The sequence below is a fragment of the Aplidium turbinatum genome, chromosome 15 (genome assembly GCF_918807975.1).
Source record: "Aplidium turbinatum chromosome 15, kaAplTurb1.1, whole genome shotgun sequence".
In the NCBI taxonomy this organism is placed as follows: Eukaryota; Metazoa; Chordata; class Ascidiacea; order Aplousobranchia; family Polyclinidae; genus Aplidium; species Aplidium turbinatum.
In genome coordinates, this window is record NC_137486.1 from 1,576,988 (window position 1) to 1,584,400 (window position 7,413).

The window sequence follows — 7,413 nt, forward strand, 5'->3', positions numbered from 1 at the left end:
AACATAATAATCACATTTCAATACACTACAACTGAGGCATGATTTGCATTGAGTCAACAGATCTATGCCCATACATAAAGCAATTAATTCCTTACGAGCAATAGAGAATCTTTTGACTTGAATCGATGGGATGAGCCTTGACTTTCCCATGACTAAGGCCGTTTCCACATTCCCATCCTGAATTTTTCTTAAGTAAATGCATGCACCCATCGCATAGTCTGAAGCGTCAGTAAACAGATGAAGTTCATTTTCCCCACCGGAGAGAGATGAGTATTGTCGGGGGAATGGGAAAGATGATAGTTGCTGAACATCCGACACGCTCTCATTCCACTTTTTCATTAGATCAGGGTTTACTTCATCATCCCATCCCAAGGTGTTGGCAACTATGTCTGAATAGCCCAGTTTGAGCTTAACAAAGAAAGGGCACCAGAGTCCTAAAGGGTCAAAGTGAGAGTTGACATAGCTGAGTGCTTTGCGGCGAGTTAGCCGAGATTCTGACACAATTGGGCGATCCTTAACATACAGCTCTAGCTGGTCCTTTTTGGCATACCAGGAAATGCCAAGCGTCTTTTGTTGTGGAAGTCCATCCTTTGAAGAAGTGATTTCTTTTAACGGCGGTGCCAAGTGATCCCGGTCCACATCCTCTAACACAGACAGACAATTACTGGAAAACTTGGTGAGCATGAATCCGGTTGTGGCAAGTAGTTCTGTTGCTTCAGCAATAGTCTTTTTTGCATCCTCTACTGTTTCGACAGAGGTGATGAAATCGTCTACATAGAAATCCGTTTCAACTCTGTGCAAAGTTTCGGGAGTAATATTTGCATAGTTCTTTAGCGCAGTGTACTTAATACAGAAACCTGCGATGCTGGGCACACAAACAAGGCCACATGGCATAACGGTAAATCTCCACTCTTGTGGATTGTGTCTCTTCACTGCTCCAGTGAAAGGAAAAAACCTCAGCATGTCTCTGTCTTCATTACATAACTTAATCTGAAAGAACATGCTCTTTATGTCTTCTGTGATTGCATAAGCATGTTGTCTGAAACGAAGGAGAACACCAACAAGTGGTTCCAAGAACATAAGACCGCGATACAACATGTCGTTTAAGCTAGTTCCGTTGATGGAAAGAGCTCAATTGTAGACAACACGAAATTTTTCCTGCTCAGTTGCAAAGTGAGTTATGTAATGTTTAGGTTTCTTTTCATGGTTGCTAGATTGGCTTTCAACTGGCTCAGCATGGCCTTCCATCTGCATCTTGATAAATGTGTCTTTGTATTTTTGTGCCTTCTGTGGCTGGGATGAGAGCCTGTTGACTTGAGATCTTGAACGACGTTTGGCAATGTGCAAGCTTTCTGGTACATCTTCAGGGTATCCTTCTTTCCATGGCAATGCAAGCTGTAGTCGCCTTTGACCACGACCGTCAAACACTTCCGTCAAGCTCTGGTTGTACATATTGAGGACTTTTTCATCTTCCTTGCTCATTGTGTTCTTTTCAGAATCAACCTCTAGTATCAGTTGATCCTTGTAATACCGAGATAAGTCATGCTTCAACAGAGGAATGTATTCCATACACTCCTTCTCAGTAATGCCATGCTCAGCAGTTACAATGCTACGGTAATGATGTCTTCCACACAATTTCTTTCTTGGACTGATTGCATTGCGCAGATGTGTTTAGTATGGGAATCATCAATCTTCATACCCCAGAATATTGATCCAAGTGAATGCTTTCCAACCAGGGTTTCGCTTGCAAGGGCTTCTTTCCAAGTACAAGTTTCTAAAATTTTAAATCTCCTAATGTCCTGTGCCCCCAAGATCATACTGACTCGACGTTCTCCTTTCACAACTGGGAAATTTTCTTTCGACAAGTTATGCCTCAGAAGGACCTCTGTACTCGGAATACATTCTCTGTACGGTAGCCGAGTGTCGATAAAGGGAACGTTGGGCAACTCTACCAGCCCGTAGTGTGATCCTTTAGGTGCAGTGTCTGGTTCATACATGGGTGAGTCTCTGGAGTATTTTCTAAAAACTGAATTGTTATTTCGTCGTTTGGCTTCCACCCAAATAATTGCTCTGCCAAATCCTTAGTACAGACACTGGTATCAGCCCCCGTGTCAAGCAGTGCATAAAACGTAACCTGATTTGTGGCATGGTGCTTGCTGTCTGTCTTTACTGCTGTTAGTGTCATCAAAGGTACAGATGCCGCACTGTTTGATTGGTCGAAATAACTAACTTGTTTTGCATGAGCCATATTCATATGGGATGCGACTGGTTCATACCTTGGGCCATTATTGAGATGAGTGTCCCGTTGACGATGGTCTTGTGAATCGTTTTTGTCCTGCTCTGGCGTGTGGAGCAATACTGAATGGCCCCCTTCACATTTGTCGCATGGCTTGCGGTTCCTGCAGTTTTTAGCGAGATGTTTTTCAAGACAGTAGTAGCACAAGCCTTCTCTCCAGACGAAGTTTCTTCTTTCTGCAACCCTCATTTCTAAAAACTGTCGGCATTCCTTTGTGTTATGTTCGGCCAACGGATGGATAAAGCACTTTGTAACATGAGCTCTTGGTGGTTGTTGGGGATAATAATTCGCTTGTCTTGAAGTGTCTGGAATAGGTGACTTCCTGTCTGCAATGTCAGGGGTAAACCTTTGCAAATGATTGGTCCTGGCTTGAGGAGGACCATCGTTGTGAAAGGACTGTGAAAGGACCATCGTTGAAAGTCCCGATATTGTTGAGCAAATTGAGCATACAAATTTGCATTGAAGCAATCAACAATTCTAATTAGAAGTTTTGGCGGTGATAGTTCATCATTCATATCTATTGAATTTGCCACACTTTCCAAACTTCTGAGCTTGGTCCTATATAGTTGCATAGGTGTCACATTGTTCGACAGTGACCCTTTTTCCCACTTGATTTCTCGTATGGCGTCTTCTAGCAGGTGTCGAGGGTCGCCATATAGATCTTCAAATATTTCCCAGATCCGATCCAAGGCATGTCTAGGATCTTGCATTATCCAGGCGCTCTTGATGTGATCATACACTGTGTCAGTAACTGAAGCTGCAATCTTTTGAAGCAGACCATAAGGATCTGCCTCCCAAACATAGAGTAGTCGCTTAAAAGCTGTTGCCTGAACATTGGATAGTCCGAGGCCTTTCCAGAAAACCGGCGATTACTCTCTCTATCATAAGCTAAGTATCGTGGCAGCGATCTCCATGTTGGTCCGCCAAATTGTTCCACTGAGTGGTTGGGTGTTGTCTTCCATGTGGCCTCCCTTGCAGGTGTAAATGATGGAGTATTAGCTCGAAGCATTGGCCCTCCAACATCATTGTATATTCTCGCACCACTTGACTGAGCCTCCACTTGAGCATGGCCTGAGGTCTCTCCCATATTGCCGTCATTAATATCACTATTGCCTCCAATTTCTGGTGACGACTCCACTCCAATTGCTTGTTTGTAATATGTTTCTAATTTTGTCTGGATTGATGTATCATATTGAGCCTGCAGTTTTCTAACCCTAGGTAAGGTTAATATGGGAGTTTTGTTTTCTTTTTTTTGTTTATCAGCTTCTGTGATCCATTGATTTAATGCTTTAAGATATTCGTGTGATGTGCTTTAACAACATAGTCATACACCGCATTTATGACATCATGGTTCATTTGATCTTCGCCTAGTGAGTAGGCCTACTCATGCATGACTGCATTCATTGCGTCTAACTCTCGAGCATATCGAAAAAGATTTCTATGATTAGATTGTTGTACTGGGCTTGAATTGTCTACCCATGTTTGTTGAATTTCACTTATGGCCTCAGCAATAGCCTCATCAGGTGACATTTCTTCAGACCCCATGGTTACTAAGGTACGGTACCAGCAAAAAGACTATATCCTCGAAGAAATGTAAGATATTCTGATGTATTATTGTATAACCCCCAGTCTTGATTGGTCACAAATTATTGCAGATGGCACCGCCTACCACCTGTGATTTCACACACCTTACAACCGAAACACAAACACCTATCAGATAGACACTACACAAAAACAAGGAAAGCACTAACCTGTGCACGTTTACCAACATCCGTGCAGTCCGAGCCAATGCAACAAGCTTCCTTAACCAGCCAACTCCAATCCCGTACATCCGTAAGTATGCTCTGAGCAGTATTTGTAGGGTAGCTGACTGGCCCTGATTCTTGCGCCACCAAAGTCCGTAAATGGTTTGCTCGAATCTCAGTTTTCCCGTAGTGAAATGTTCAATCTTCTTTACTTTTCGGCATCAACGATAGAGTCCATTCGAAACCGAAATTAATGTAAGAGGTCCCGCGTGACCAAGTTGGTTGTTGATTCTACTGAAGGTGGTTTTCTGGAATCTAACGCCACTCGTGCTGTATTTCCAAATATTTATTTCCACAAAGCCAAAGATTACAGTAACATTTAGATTACGGTAATACAGTCTTAGACAGTGAAGGAGGGGTTAATTTCGGCTTAATTGCCACCTGTCAACAATACATAAATTGATAATTCCCTGATACACTAACACTTAAAACCTTCCCTTTCAAAACAATATGGCTGACAGGCGAGAGAAAATGACGGCGTGCGTAATTAGGGAAACGTCTTATTAGGGAAAACTAATTAGGGAAACGTCTTCTACCAGAAAGTTAAAGGTGATGTCTCCAATTTGGGTTTTAAGTAACATATTGCTGTCAGTCCCCGCTACAGATGGCAATCTCGTGGTGGGGCAGACGAAGGAAACTAGGGCAGAATGGTTTAAAAATGGGGTAAATATTTTACGAATTTAAAATTAAATAAGGATTTTGACGTTTTGACACGCCTTCAATTAAGCGTTTATAAAAAATAGTTGAAAAATTGGAAATTACAGAAAATAATGGAAAAGACCTATGTTACATTTGTTTATTAAGCTCTGTATTGTTGTAAGGTTTTCCCACCGCACCTTTGAGGCAACCTTATGCGGTCGTTAGGTTTTTTCTTAACGCAGGACCTGTCGCCAATTGTTCCCGACAATTTTCACCAAATCAAACGTCATATAAAAACCGTTATCGTCTACTTAACCTAGCTGGCATTTTACGTCGTGGAAGTTGCTAGAAAATGTCCAAATATTGCACCATCGGTCGTAAGACCTGATGAAATATTGCATCACTACCTTTGAACACCGGTTTGAATTGCGTGACAATGTCTTTCATTATTGCGTCACAGTTACTGTGTACGTGCATTTGAGATATCGCAAATTATTCTAGTCATTCGTAAAATTGTTTTCAATTCAATTCAATTTATTTTTCTTTGTCAGAATGCAAAAGAAATGATATTGTGAAAAAGAAATACAGTAACAAAACTAACAAAAGGAAAAGGTGGCAAAACCTTAATGGTTTAAGACGTGCATGAAAGGATCTAATATTGCGGTATATGCATCAATAAATATAGTTAAGCACGGCCACCAAACCTGATACTTTAAAATAAGTTGATGAATTAGTTAAGAATCAGTCGCCTCCTCGTTCCTGGAACAACTGGAGCGCCAATTCTTAAAGCAATGAGAACACGACTGAACCCAACATCACAAAAACAAACTAATATACACAGCTACACACACATATTGAAATTACGTAACGGACTATCAAAACAAGGACTATTTACAGATTTCATACAGAAATAAAGTGTTCGCAGCAACGATATTAAGTAGCCTATATATTGCAGAACAAATACATAATATGGCAGCTCATTATCAAGATAAAATAGTTAAAAAAGCTTTGTTTTTTAAATTAATTTCCTGCGCATGTAAGACCATAAGAAGCATGATGATATAGCAGCGTGTTTTTGGTATTTCTAATAAGAGTTGAATCATCTTTTATAGCGTCAATGAGGGATGGAGTTGATGTTGATGGATGTTTGTTGGAAGTCAGTCGCATATTTAACTGTTTGCTTGGTGCTTGCCAGATGGACAAATTTTCCGTCTTTTATCCAAGTAATCTGTTCTGTAGTGACAAGTTTTAGTGGTGTACGGCGTTGCATTCCATTTTCGACAGCCAGGTGGCTAATTTTACAGAAATACAATTTTGAATAGACGTTTCAAAGGAGTGTTTCTTTTTCGGTCATTACATGCAGACGAACGGATTCGGGAATCTTATGTTACAATTTTCCCACGAAGAGATTATGGTTTACCGCTGTGACCATAAAAAATAAAAGACGTCGCTTGTTAGCTGGTAGGCCAAGAAGAAATTGAAGCAAGAAATAATAAAAGACGATTCTCTGGCTAGTGTTTGTACGGAAGCACAGGCAAGACAGAAAAAAATAAAAGACGTTGTTGTCAGTTGGAACTTAGAAGCACAAAATAATAAAAGAAGATCTTGTTGGTTGGTAGTCTACAGAAGCTAAAGAAAATTAAAGACATTTCTTCTCAGTTGGTGCAGAAGAACTTCAAGTTAAAAATTAAAGGCATTTCTTTGTTGGTTCTGAAGGAAAACAACTTTGACATTAATTGGCAAGAAAAAAGATTAAAGACAATCGATCTGTGCTTGAAGATTCAAGTGAAAGAATCCAAGCAAGTTTTGTGGAACTTTAGGACTTCATATACCCGTACAACTACGGTATTAGGCATTTAAATTCTTTTTTGTATTTTTACGGTTTTTGCAGTTAAGTTTTTTATAACTAGGCTACTGTAGATTCGACAGAACTCAGTATAACTCACATATACTGTATGATCATTTACTCAAAAACTTAAATAACAATAACTATACGTGCTCCATTTTTCTTGACCTGAGTAAAGCATTTGACACTGTTGATCATGGAATTTTATTGAACAAATTATATTGTTATGGTTTACGTGGAAAAATATGGAACTTGATGAAGTCTTATTTAACCAACAGACAACAATACACCAAACTTAACTCATTATCATCAAACTTTTCGACGGTCAAATGCGGCATCCCCCAAGGGTCAGTCCTTGGTCCTTTGTTATTTTTATTATATGTGAACGATCTACCTGCTGCGTCCTCTTTCATGACCACTCTTTTTGCGGATGACACCAGCCTAAACATGACACACCATAATTTGACTTGCCTAGAACAACAAGCCAATGAAGAAATAAAAAAGATTGATGTATGGATGAGAACCAATAAATTATCGATTAATTACACTAAAACTAATTTTATGATCATTTGTAGAAATCTTCCTGTTGCAAAATCGTTCTCCCTCACCTTAAACGGCCAAAGCATTAACAAAACTGATCAAGTAAAATATCTTGGAGTAACGATGGACCACAGATTGAACTGGAACGCCCATATCTCTGACCTTTGCACAAAATTGAGTAAAGTAGGCTATGTGGCATTGCTTACAAAATCAGATACTATGTCCCATTATCCACATTACGATTAATTTACTTTTCATTATTTAAATCAAATCTCCAATAGTCGATA